Here is a 14032-nt window from a genome sequence, read left to right as displayed (position 1 = left end):
TGAATGACCAAAACCGTCCCATAGTTCTTTGTATTCTGTTGTTCCCATAGCAACAACATATTGGATACTGCAGTGGAAAAAACAGCAGTGCAGTACATATAATGGAATAGAAATTATATTGTCTGCAAATATTTTTAATAATGTCAATATAATTCCACATTCACATGCTTGAATGCGACAACAGGAAAGATTCAGATGTTTACCACTTACCACGACAAATATTCATGTAATTGAATAACTCAATATGACACCTGCCTCAATTTAACACAGTCTTATTGTACTTGTGCCTATCACTCATCAGTAGATTTCAGGTGTATTAGAGTCTAGCTGTTATACTTTTCTGTTGTTTAATTCCAAAACAGACCCATATGGGCATTAGTAAACACTAACTAAATTAAAAAGGAAACTAAAGCATCAGTTCCAAATCTTAAAGCTGCATCATTGATGTTGTTGTCAACTTGGGGGCAGCAAACCAAGCTGAACCAACCATGGACTGTATAAAAAAATAGACGTAGCCAACGTGACATCACCCATTGGTTTGTGGACTTGCATTTTGAAGCCTCCAGTTTGGCATTTTGACTGTTGCCATCTTGGATTTTTGGAGCCAGAAGTGACCACATTTGGACAAGAGGGTGGAGCTGACCCTAACGCTAGCTGCTAGCTTGGTTAGCACAGTGCATTTATAGTCTATGGTTTATTGTGATAATGCTAATGCTAATACTAATTTTCACTATTGAAAAACGTGCTTAAAACTATTAAAACAAAATGTACTTACTGGAAAAACTGAACAGCTGACTCCTTAGAGGGTCTTTTAGTACAACCAAACACTGAACAAGATGTTTTAGGCGACCAAAATTTTACAAATGAACAGAAAACACACTTAAATAATGACCGCTAAGGCTATGCCTATACTCTGTGAATCTGGGGTTACGCCATGGTTACGTTACCTAACCAACGTTGTCGCCATGGTTGCAACTTGTCACACCCTAAAGCATACCCTGCTTTATCGTCAAATTTAAATTAAATGGGACCATAATTTACAAAATGAACATCATGCTGTATTGAAGAAGACTTGATACTGGCAATTGAGACCATAAACTCATTAGGAAATTGTTTAGTGAGGTAAAAAATCAAGTGAAAAGTAGGGCCATTTTCTCATAGACTTCCATACAAACAGACTTATTTTTAGAGTCAGTGGAGTTGCCCCCTGCTGGTCATTAGAGGCAATGCAGGTTTAAGGCACTTTTGCATTGGCTTCACTTTTCAGACCCGGAACTACCTGCTTGGAACCAACCAAGCAACCTTATAAAGTCATCATGGTGAATGTGTTGGCAAACAACTGCCTATTTCCACTTCCAATAGATAGCAACCATAGCATTTATTTATGTCTGTGCCCACCTGACAAATACAAGCCCAATATTCACTCTCCTTTTAGCTCTGTTTGAGTATCCACCAACTCCTGGCCTACAATGGGTTGATAAGAGGTTTTTTGCTGTAAAGAACAGTGAAGCTGTGCAACAATAGTAAAGTTGTAGGCCACAAAACTAAAACAATAAACTACAAAAAGCTAAAAAGCTCCATATAGTTGTGGGGAACTGCAGAGTTCAGTGCTAATTCTTTGTGGACTCATCACTACACTACACTACACTACGTTTCATGTGACACAGTCATTTAATACATTGTTAATATAAAACCTCAATTGTTTATCATAATTATACAAATACAGTATATGTAGCATTTTAACACTGATGATTTTTTAGTGTTAAAATGCTACACATACTGTAACACCTGTAATGTGGTGAGCTGAGCAGCATGAAGACTGACAACATACGCCAAACACAATCTGTACACACTCGTATCAGCACAGTTGATTAGCTTCTGGATGTTTGTACATTGCCAGATGTTTACATACTGTATATAGCTAGCTGTTTCATATTTTTGTCCACCCCCTGAACGTTCACAGTGACAGATCTGGCAGAATATGGCTCCTCTCATGCATCTGTGGTAATGAGATGAGCTGGGATTTGCTACAGTCTGTGGCTTCTGCTGCTGCCATGATCGTTTGTGTCACCAGCTAAGCCTCCCATTGATTAAGGCCGTGAACAAGCCCAGCCAAGCTGCTTCACTCGCTCTGGCTGGCGTATGTCAATCCTTGTGTGACTATGCATGAGACTGTGTATTTGTTATCGTCAGTGCTCAATATAGAGGCTTCAGTAATTTTGTCGCAGACATGAAGGAAACAGTCTAAATCAAAGCTTGCTTTTTTTAAATAGACAGAGACACTGTCAGATGAATAAATGGCTCTTTTGCCGCATTCGAGGGCTGATTGATAGAACGCAGTAATGATTCAGCCTCTTGCCAGCTCATGAAAGCTTTCATATTTGCTATTCTAAATGCTCTGCGTCATCTGGGGCTTTCAGAGAGATGCTAGGACTGATATGGCGTTACCATTCCCCCCCCATAAATTTAAACTCTGTCGCCAAAGTACATTCAAATCTATTCTGTGAATGTGTTTTTGTTGTCAGGGCACTCCTTTAAAAAGACATCTTGATTTCAGTTAAACTACCTGATTAAAGAAAGGATGAATAAAACATGAGTCACAGAAAATGAATGAGTTAAAGCGCTGTCATTCAGTGTTGTCAGTAATCCCTGTGAATCCAACTTTTTTTTGTTCTCCTGCCCTTCACGACCCACATTCCTCAGCCAGGCTCAATTTGAAACACAAAAGTCTGACCCCTCCTCCACTTAACACACACACACACACACACACACACACACACACACACACACACACACAGGCCATAGCAAGCCTACTCAAAACGCTCTTTTGGAGAGTCGTGTGAGGGTTTGAATGAATATTGATTTCTTCCTTGATGGCTCCCTCCTTCCCTTTGCAGATTTGTCCTATTTTGCCACAGAATGCATCTTGCAGAGCTGTCTCTGGTGCAGTCCAGGAGTTGACTGTGTAATGAGCTACTGTCGTAGTAGTAAATGTGGCGCTGAATACATGCAGATTGAGCTGCAAATGAAATGAAAACAACTGTATGAATTCACAAAATGTAATTTTCTTAGTAAATGTCTGGCCCTTTGTGTCTGTCAGATTATTTGTCAGGAAAATTCCTACAGAAGTAACGCTGTAGCTATGTTTGGGGATGAGTCCAGAAATATTTGTAACAAAGCCAACAATTCGACAAACACTCCCACTTCATGCAGAAATAGACTCTTTTCACAGCAGACATGTTGACATTAATACTGGCTCTGTTCCATTTAGATGTCCCAGTAAGCAAAGCCAGTGAGCCAGCCATGAAACCTTCACACGTAAATGGAATGCAGCCATGCTTCATGTTATTTATTACTCTACACCTGCGCTAGTACCGGTCTGACATGTAAAAATGTCTCCCTGAAGTGTGAAAGTGTGCAGCCTTTGAACTTCTTTCTCATGTATCTTAATTCCTCAACAATTTCCGTAATTTTTGTACAATCCAGTGGAGCAAAATGAGCCCTTTGTTCATGGTGGCGCAACAATCAGCACAAGCAGCGCTCAGACAGTTCAGTATTTTCCTGACCTTTAAATTCACTTTGTGCTCATGGTGTACAGGTGTGAGGTTCATTCAAACGAAGCAGTGCAAAGCCAGTTGTTGGTAATTTGGTCTTACACATTGTGTTGAGTATTAACATGAGATACAGTAGAAATAGTATCAGATTGATATGATCACATAGCCTTAAATGACTAAATGGTCATTGTAATGTCATTAACTGTAAAAAATGACGGTGTTGTGTGTTCACATTGCACCTTCCAGACAACAATATGATTTCCTGAGGAAGTATCTTTCAATTTGTGGAGTATGATGTTGTCATGCTTCACTGTAATTGGCTCAGCTGTTTCAGAGCTATGAGACCGGTGATGTGACTGGCTGAGAGTATATTTATTAATCATCATACTCACTGGTCTAAATTCCACTTCACCCATTCCCTTTAGTACATGAACCAAAATAACAGGTGTGCTGGGAGATGCCCACACAGTCCACACAGGACCCCATGAATGCTTTGGAAGATAGACTGCATGCACTGATATCCCCATTTGTACTATTTATACTACTACCACTACTCTATGATGGCAGGCCATCCGTAACAGATATAAATACTTTTGCTGTTCTAGTTCATTTGATGCATACTGATGTCTTGAGATTTCTGCCTGCACCGTGGTGCAATGGATGTGAATGGAATTTAATTTGTGGTGCTCACAGCATTAAAACGTGACCTTTAAAAAAGTCACAACAGCAACATGTCTTTTATCGTTGTTACTCTGTAAAAGCCCACAGTTTTTATTAGAACTACTTTCTACCAAAGGAATAATCTCCAGTTTTCATTGAAAATCATAACTAAAAAATAAAAAATAGCAAGCACTCTACCACAGTTGTGTGCCAGCTGTGTTTTATAATGCGGGTGAATACTCAGCCATTCATGCTGTAACACAGTGTATTTTAGTAGTTATCCTGTGTGCTTTCAGTATGCACTTCACAGAACTTAACTTCCTGTCTATCAAACTTGAATTTTTCATGCGACGTGTGTGTTGTGTGCAGTCACTGTGTCCTTCATAACTGCAGAACCTTATGCTACAAAGCAGGGAAATTCTACGTGTTACTCTACACATATCTTTTGGACACATAATAGAGATCAACCTTGTCCTCTTTGAATTGTATTTATAAGCGGCAATTCTGTTCTGTGCAAAACAAAGCTAGGCAGAACATTCCGTGCCAACACAGGAAGTAGTGTGACGTTCATATAGTGCAGTGAAAAGTAAGAGTGGGAAGGTTGAAGTGACCCTGATGTACAAGCTTCATTTCTGTCATACTAGACTTTTATCATTTAGCAGCATTGCTCTCTAACCTTAACCAGACTTGCTATGCATGAATATTATTGGAACAAGCACTGAAAAAGGAATAAGCTATTTAAAAAAAGTAGTCAGTGAGTGTTTTGAGGCAGCTTTTAGTTCTCCCCCTAAAATGTAATTGCTAATGCAAAGTAGTTGCATTAATTACCACGTTGGAAGGCAAAAGTGTTTATAGTTACAGCCATTCCAAACACAGTCTGCTGTCATAGAGTGGGACGAGACATAATAATAGTTCTAATATGGGGCTAACTGCATACAGTCTCTCCTGGAAGACATTCACAGTGTGAAAAAAGAGAGCAGTTCAAATTCTTCTTACTCACCTCCACACACTCGGCCAATCACTGTGAGAAGTGGGTGTGAATGTTTAAATTTATATTTGGTTTTGGAAAACTACAGAAATTGTTGGACTCCAATGTGGGAAAGGTGTGCAGGAAGGAGTTTTCATATGCTGACTTACCCTGTTTAATTAAAAGCTTGTTCATCAGTATTTTTTATTAGCCATGCTAGTGATGCTAGCTGTTGGTCTACCTTTGCACAGATATGCATGGTCCCCAGATGATGAATCCTACTGATTTCTCTCCAGTGCCACTTGACATTTGTGGTTTTGAATTGTAATAATTAGTTTTGGGATAAATAGTAATAATTTTGGTCATTTGTGTTTAGTGTAAGTTAGCAGTTAGCAAATGTTAGCATGCTAACACACAAAACAAGATGAACATTCTAAATATCAGCATGTTAGCATTGTCGTTGTGAGTAATTTCATAATGTCACAGGTTGCTCCATTGCCCCCAAGTGGCAATTTTTTTTTTGTAAGTAATGAGTATGAGAATCAGCAAATATAAAATATATATTTGCTGAAACAACATGTTATTACAAACAGAAGGAGTGGATGCTATTAAATATAACACAACTGACAGTTAATTTTCAAGACCAATGTGAAAATGCACAAATGTATAATGATTCACAAATGCATTATGGTGTTGTCCATTAAAATTTCTGTCAAACTACGACAGAAAGCTAAATTAAAATATGGACAGTATTATGAGTTTTACGGCTAACAGCTGAGGATTCCAGAATAGCATTCACATATAACAGGTTATTCTTACGGCTGCCTGAAAAAGCCAGCCTACCCATGTGTAAACTAATCATATGTGTTATCCAAACACGGTCAGTACAAGTGTGTGTTTAATGACCTAAGTGCTCACATTGCCTCCGGTGGCACATTAAGTGTATGTCATTGCAGCAGCATATTCCTGCCTCCTGTCCAATTCACTGAATTAGTTCTAATCTCTTAACCTGGTCTGTGAAATTCACAACACATCAGCGTGAGACAGATGAAAACATGTCTGTGCTAATGTTGAGCTGACTGATGTAAATTGGCTCTTACTTTTCACAGTTCTTGCACGGCTTACTGCCTCATGCGTAAGACTTTTTACACTGGAAAACATATTATCGTACACAGTGACTTACACACAAAAAGATGATGTTTATGATGATGATATCTGGTGTATACATTTGTAGAGATTTTCTGATATATATGGAAGATTTAATAACTGGGATGGTCACAAAAAATCAAAATGTTCTGTGGTTTTGCACAATGTCGGGAGGTGGAAAATACTTTAGTGGTTCCACTTTGAAGAGATCGACTCAATACAAGCGGTTAGACTTCAAGGTCAAAAGTTTCACTGGTCTAATTTTAACAAAATGTGGAGGGATTATACTTATCTGTGATTGGCCCCAGTGGTGCCTAAATAATTTATGGAGAGCTACCTGTTTGCTTGTCTGTTTTGGCACAATTTATTTTTCTTTGTCTTCTCTTAGATGCACAGTTCCCATCTTTCTCCTGTCATAACAGATGACAGCGACCGTGAAGGAAGGCTTTGAAGTATTTTACAGCATTTTGCTGTGCTTTGCTAAACCATGAAGAGCAAATTGTAAAATCTTGACTGTGTACAGCTCTTTGGTGAATTTCAACTCCGAGTGAAATCACAATTACTTTTTGCAGTCGAAAGTCAGGTTAAAGTGATTTACACATTTGTGACAAACTGTGAAAATGATTTTGAAATTCATTGAGAATATTTTAAGGGAAGAAAAGAGATCTTAAGGACATATCAGAAATACTCTTTAAAGGACAGGTTCACAATTTTTCAAGTCTGTCTGAAAACAACAGTCAGGTGTTTCTTGCTGTAATCTTTCCTCCTGTTCATACTGACCAGTAGAAGATCCCTTCATATGCACTTACAATGTAAGTGACGGGGAACAAAATCCACAGTCCTCCTTCTGCGCAAAAATGTATTTAAAAGTTTATCTGAAGCTAATATGAAAGGTAAAAAAATGTATTCACAATGTCATGATAGCTTATACATGGACATTTTCAATATTAAGAAATAAAGCAACTTGCTGGAAACTAGTAAAATTCCTGTTAGCATTAGCAATGTTAGCATGAAACTCCTGCTGTTTGACTGCTGGACAAGTTAAAGACGCACAGACACAGTCATTCCTGTTATTATATCTGTAACATAATACACAACATACAACAGAGACTCTGCATACCTTTTTTAAAAAAAAATTTTCTCTAAAAAATTATAAGCCTAAGCATAACAACATGATGCATTTTACATCCAATGCTATCAGTGTGCACAGCTGTTGATTGGCACTCATGAACGTCATCACCAAGGCTTTGGTCATAGTGCCTGTAAAATTCATTAAATAGTCATAACCACATGTAACAGTAGAAACTGTCTACCTTAAAGGATAAGGCTGCGATTTTCTATATTTTTCTTACTGTCAACAAATCTCAAGTGCAGAGCCAAACCAACAATGAATTGACCTACTTACAAGTATTGTATTCCTCTTTGCCATAGACCTCTGTTATTGTCCAAAAACTATTAAAAACATGCCAATGAGACACACCGCTGCACTGGGTGACATGTTCCTTCATCCTTGAAGATAGTGGTTACCCTGGTTTGTTTAGAAATGGCTCCAAAGAGTAAAAAAAGCGATAGGATGGTAACTTGTCACTGCGCATGTGCAGAAACGCGGTTCAGTTTACAGATCTTCATTAGCTTGTTGTGCTACATAACACGACCTCCTGACTTTGTTCTGCAGTTCTTTGAGAAATGTATGTATAATGTAGTACAAAGTTGTTGGCAATAGGAAAAATACAAAAAATTGCCAGCCAAATCCTTTAAAACAAACATTTCTTGTTCTTCTTGCAGTTTTTGTGTAAAACCCTCCATCGCCTTCATAAAATCCAGGGCTCTGACCAGATCGCTGAAGCTAATTATGCACTTGGCGCAACCAGGAGGTTTCTTTCTTGGGTTGGTGAACATTTTCCATCTATGCCTTTTGTGTTTTGTGCAATTTAAGTGACAAAAACAATTTCACATGTTGATCTTATCATAAGCTCTCAGTCATTCTGCTTTGTTTTCAATCCCCATGCGTGTCTGTGCATCTCAATATTTTCGTTGCTCGGAAACACATCTATTTACACCTCCAGCCGATATGGAGCAACATTAGCATTCATTTGGAGTCGTGTTTCTGTCCAACTGGCAAATGTAAATCCAGTATTCACTCCACTTTTTGGTCTGTTTTTGGTCCCTGAGAGTAGGAAAAAAGTGTCACACACTCTGGCTCCATATGCATTTCTCTTTAATTTAGATGGTTCTGCCCTCAGGCCTTCTTCAAGATCAACAACAATGACTGTTTTTGGTCTCTACCAACTCCTGAGGGAAATATGTGGCTCTTTAGCTGCTAACAGCATTGTTCACCAGCTCGTCGCTAACTGTGTCTGTCTGCTGTTTGGTGCTGGACAGGTAGTGTACAATGGTTTTATCAGACCTTTTTCACCACAATCAACTGTCTGTGCAGGCTGTAAAATCAAAACAATGACCTAAATTTTAAAATCCCGTAGAGCTGCTGGGTGATAATGCTCTGCAAGTCTGTCACTATGAGCAACCTCTTTCACATAGAAGTAGTAATGTGATCCGTTGTTAATAGGCCTTTATACAGTATATTGATTATAGCCACTTTAAAGAACAGGATATCATCATTTAGTATCTAAACTGAGAGCTGAAGCTGAATGAAGCTAATTAGGCAAAGATACATTGCATTCCAACTAGTTAATGCACAGACAGAAAATATAAAAAAAATATAAAATAGAAAATTCTTCCTTTTGGCTACTGATTCAATTTGTTAAAAATGTGATTTCATTTCAGTTTGACTTCAAGTATCCTGTAAATTACATGAGATTCACACATCATATTTATCTTGTGTGAGCAGGGCTTGGAAGCAGCTCTTTCTCCAAAAGTCACCATCATATTTTACTTCACACACAAGCCAGTGTACATGTATCGTACAGTGGACGAGTTTTTTTGTTGTCTTTTATCAGTCTGACTTCTGATCTTTCTCACCTTCACTCTGCCAAATGCTGTTCTGCTAACTCCACAGCAACCATTGCCTCTCTCCGAATCTCCATCTGTTTTTGTCCCTGCAGGCTTGGTACCTGCTGGAACAAATCATTCTGCTTTGATAAAATACTGCCCCACTACACAGTGTTGCTGTGTGTCATTGTTTGGCTGGCTGAGTGGTTTGGAGCTGCATAACTGCTGCCCTACATTGCCTAAGTGTTTTGAAATTGGAGGCAGAAGTGGGTCATAATGCAAACAGCGAGCAGGGACGTTGCCTGTGGATAATCAAGACAGTTCATTGCTGTGGAAAGCAATTAATCAAACTGTGTGCATCTCCTTCTTAACGATTTGCTGTTTAACCCTTGTGAAAGCTTGTTTTACCTAGTGCATGAGAAGTTTATTTTTTAAGCTATGTCTTTACTATATTCCTGGTGAGGAAAACATGTTTCTTTCTGTTATTTTGTACCATGCACACTATATGTGTGTCTGAAAACCTTGAACACTGCACAAATATCTCCCAATGCAAAGCCTGGAATGTGTAAAAACCAATTTGATGTGTCAATGTGAGTGCCGCTGCACATTCGCTCTGCCCTGCAGACACATATAGTAACTATATTTGAGAAAGGGATGTGGAAAAAGAACAAATGGTAAAAGCAGGTAAAATGCTATAAATCATATTACATTTCCCATCATGTGCAGGTGGGAAATATTGCTTCATAGTGTCTGTGTTTCTGAACATTCATCAACCAATGGATACAAAGGCAGATTTCTACTGGGTCCCTGTAGTTTTTTAAACCGAATTTGATATTGTCACATTTTTCTTTTTGCATAATTAATCAAATGTGTAATCTGATATTAATTAACAAGACTTAAGGGAGGGGGATGCTCCAAGCCGAGTAGTTCGTACCATGTGTCACCCAACTGCGTCGAAAGGTGAAAGTGTAAAAGCTGTTCTGAGCTGCCACACCCAAAGCTGTGAAAAGCTTGCCGTCATGCGGAGGGGAAAGACATGATGAATCGTACAAATGGGGATAACAGTGTACCCCTTTGGACAATCTTTCCTGGGAGGCAGGGTCAGACTGGGAACAAGATTTGGCCCTAGAAATTTTCATCTGGTCAAGCCCCATTTTTCCCCAAGATACACACTTATGAGGTGCATAAAGCAATATCAGGCTATTTATAACATATAGGCTAAGCAATGGATATCAAGATGGCACCCTAACAACAGGTGTACTTACAGGGTTTCATAAAATAATGTAATAAATAAATAAATAGCATAGGCGCACTTAGGATTTCATTGGTTTGATAATTGATATGGGCATCCGAACTCTTAGCACATTTATGCTACTGTCTGTAACATCACAAATAGAACAAATATGACAACCATATGTCGTGACAAAATGACAAAATGCAATCCAGTCATCATGAAACACAATAGCCAAAACTTAATTTTCACACTGGACAAAAGCTTTCCTATGATGATCTGGAATTGTGAGAACTATTTATAGTCAATCATCTGACATTGTGTTTGCAGCTGATCTGATGCAATTCACACATCAGGCTTAACTGCCAGGAATTCATGCAAATGACGCTATCTTAATGTTCTTTCACTGGTATTGTCAGGCTGTGACAAGCAGCAGGCCTGCACCCTATTGGCGCGGACCCAAGGTGACTAATCAGCTGACATCATTTTAAAAAACAGCATAGCACAGCGGTGAAATGAAAAGAGTAGCATGTCCTACCTTAGGCAGTGAGAAGACATCAGTGCGCTCTTCTCTGTCATCCTGATGATTATTCCATCAGTGTCCAAAGCCATAAGAAAGTCTTTTTCTGTAGACATAAGCATGGACACTTCAAGATGTAGTGTTCCATAATGTTTTCTTGATGAATTTTAAAGTTGAAAAGCTGCACTCGCATACCACTTGCGTAACGGAGAGAGAGGGTCAGGTCCGGAGTGCTGCTGTTAACATTGTCACACATGAGCTAACGTTAGCAGTATCACCTGCTGAAGGTTGTCATGCACGTTTCGCTCGTCCTCGCCAGTGGCATCCTCTTCTTGCCCCTGCTCTCCACTGGAATCAGCCTGCTCATGTGTCCACATTAAAACATTTTACATCAACAGCCACAATATTTTTTTGTTTTTCTCTGCTTTTTGCTCTTCTGCTCCATCTTTTCGCTTTTTTGGGCCTTTATCCATTTGTATAGGCTAAGGTCATTTTCGATTCAACCTCCAGTCTTTCTGTCTTGATTTGATAATTTCCCGCTTGACTTCTGATATTTCATAGATGGATGCATCCACTTGAAGGAGTGGGGGGAGGACAACGGTAGCACCCCCTGCACCCGCCTTACAGTATAGGTAGCCTATTGACAGTTGGGACCGTGTAACCCCCAATCAGATGGGCTGTTCCAACATCAAGTGGGCTGCAGCTGGCAGATTGAATTTTTTTTCCCACAATTTTTTTGCCTATATTGTTGGTGGTCTTGTGGCCAACTAGGTGGGCCAGCCCATCTGGCATTTGCCAGAATTGCCAGATTGCCAGTCCGAGCCAGCTGGAAGGCATTAGTGTTGTCCTCTTTTGTATATACAAAAAACGACAGACATACTGTAGTTGTGTAAAGAATGGCAAAGAGAGCTCAAAGGAGGAATTCAAACCCTGCTTACTGACCTTTGCACACCTGGCCAATTAGTGCGTGAAGTGCATGAATGCCAGACTGTTGATTTTGGAAAGTTGTTGGATGCAACCGCCCAATTTGGACATTGGAACGGTGTGGGGAGGCAGTTTCAGATATTGTTGGACCATCTGACAAGCACCTTGGTTACTTGGTTACTTGATACTGACACTCTGTAGTCATGCTAGTGATTCTGTGAGCCTGTACTGAGGCACAGTGAAACTTTTTGAGCTAATTGCTAATGTTAACATGCTAATCTGCTCACAATGACATTGTTAACATGCTGATGTTTGGCAGGCATGCTGTGTTTGCCATCTTAGTGTAGCGTGTTAGCATGCTTACATTTGCTAATTAGCTAATTGCTAGGGAATGTCATTAGGTAAGCACATACAGTATTTGGTCATAAACCAACGTTTTGGACAAATTGAAAATCTGACCTGATGATGACACTAGATACAAAAGGTATTACAATTCATACTGCAATCCATCCACAAATCAGTGGTGGACGGACCAACTGACATACAGCTAGCATGGCTAAAAACACTTCAATTTAACAATCATAGTTGTATCACTTCCTGAAAGTGACTGAAGTGACGTTGTAGATTAAACTATTAAAATATTGTCCAACTGAGTTATTGCAAAAGCCAATCAAAATGTTGATATCATGTCACATGACTCTCAGTTGGCTGAAGATCAGGTGAAGGCAAGACAAACTGCATGTGACATGTTTCCAAGAAGAGCACCTGACTAGTGTTATTTGGAGGAATAATAATATCCAATAATTTTTAAAAGAGCAGACTCAACCTGCTGATGAAGATTATATGATATGGTCAAAAGCTACGGAATCAGCCAGTAAGAGGACCGTGAGTTGGGATTTTTTTCTCTACTGTTTTTTCTAAGATAAAGGAAAAACTGTAAAACTCAATAAAATATTGTAGTATTCCAGGTAGTTTGAATAATTCCTGTTAATTTGGCAATAATCCTTGGCTGTACTCAGCTTAATCGTTGGCATGATGGCTGGTAAATTAGATTCTGTTTGCTAAAATAAACAGAAACCACAACTCTGGAAATACCTGTACTGTCATCTGCTATACAGCAAAAAGTACTGTTTCATGTAATTTTGATGATGTTTGAAATTTCATGGAACAGTAATAAACTTCTTCCAGTTTTCAACTCACTAACTCAACCGATTCAGACATATAGTTTTGTTGCTTGTAATGCAGAGCTTAAAAATGTTAAACATTCCAACTAATCTACCTCTCTGCAATCAATATAAAACCCCATGCACTGAACTCCCTGCTGTGATGTATGTATTTTGGTTGTGTGTGATACCTGCATCTCTAATGAGAGGTGACTGTTTTGTCTCTGTTGGATGACATCAGTGAGCAAACTGTATTTAGAAGTCAAGTTGATTTTCTCAGCTTTGATAATATGCAACCAGACCTTTATTACTGTCAGAGTCACTTCTGTGAAAAACTATTTTATGCGGTGCAGCCGTTACATATGGTATACAGTACATGGTGGTCTCTGTATATGTGTATCTTTTAAATGGACAGTATGTAATGCTATGTAAACTCGCTGTAATTGCCTTTCCCTGAATACCTGCTTAGACCAGGAAGTGGCACAACAAAATTCATTATTGCATCCTCACACAACAGGCAGTGCTGGAAGCACACTACTTTCAGAGCTAGTTGGTAAACCACTCTTGCTGGTGAGCTAGCCAGAAAGATGCTAGCCAGCCTCAATAGCCCACCAAGCCTAACTAACAGAACAAAATTGTTCTACGCAGTTTATTCAAGAAATGTTTTTGTACCATTTATAGGTTATTATTATTATATTTTGTTTAATTTTAAAATACATTTTATTGTTTTTTTATTAGTTTGATTGCATTTTCATCATTTTTATTTCTTGTGTGCATTAGTCTCAGTCATCTGTGGAGCTCTTTGAATTGAATTGAATTGAACTGAATTAAAGTGTATGAAAGGTGCTGTACAAATAAAGTTTGATTGATTGATTGATTGAAGATGGTGTCCATTCCAGTCTATTCATTCCAATTAAA

The 14032-nt window shown here is 38.8% G+C and overlaps 1 long non-coding RNA gene across 3 annotated transcripts in view; it reads right to left on the bottom strand.

The window, feature by feature from the left end:
• Nucleotides 1-13819, bottom strand: part of LOC122969850 — a 33067-nt gene extending 19248 nt beyond the window's left edge. Inside the window, exons 1-3 of one of the 3 annotated variants that reach the window (XR_006399103.1) lie at nt 11223-13819; nt 11046-11133; nt 9307-9401 (exon numbers count right to left, since the gene is read on the bottom strand). This is a non-coding gene — a long non-coding RNA (uncharacterized LOC122969850). Of the gene's footprint in view, nt 1-9306; nt 9402-11045 lie in introns of all 3 variants that reach the window. The other 2 variants (XR_006399102.1, XR_006399104.1) reach the window with 2 other exon arrangements.
• Nucleotides 13820-14032: the final 213 nt, after the last annotated feature.

Source organism: Thunnus albacares, chromosome 19 (genome assembly GCF_914725855.1).
Source record: "Thunnus albacares chromosome 19, fThuAlb1.1, whole genome shotgun sequence".
Taxonomy (NCBI): domain Eukaryota; kingdom Metazoa; phylum Chordata; class Actinopteri; order Scombriformes; family Scombridae; genus Thunnus; species Thunnus albacares.
Note: the sequence above shows the minus strand (reverse complement) of the source record. Positions and strands in the feature narration are given on the sequence as shown.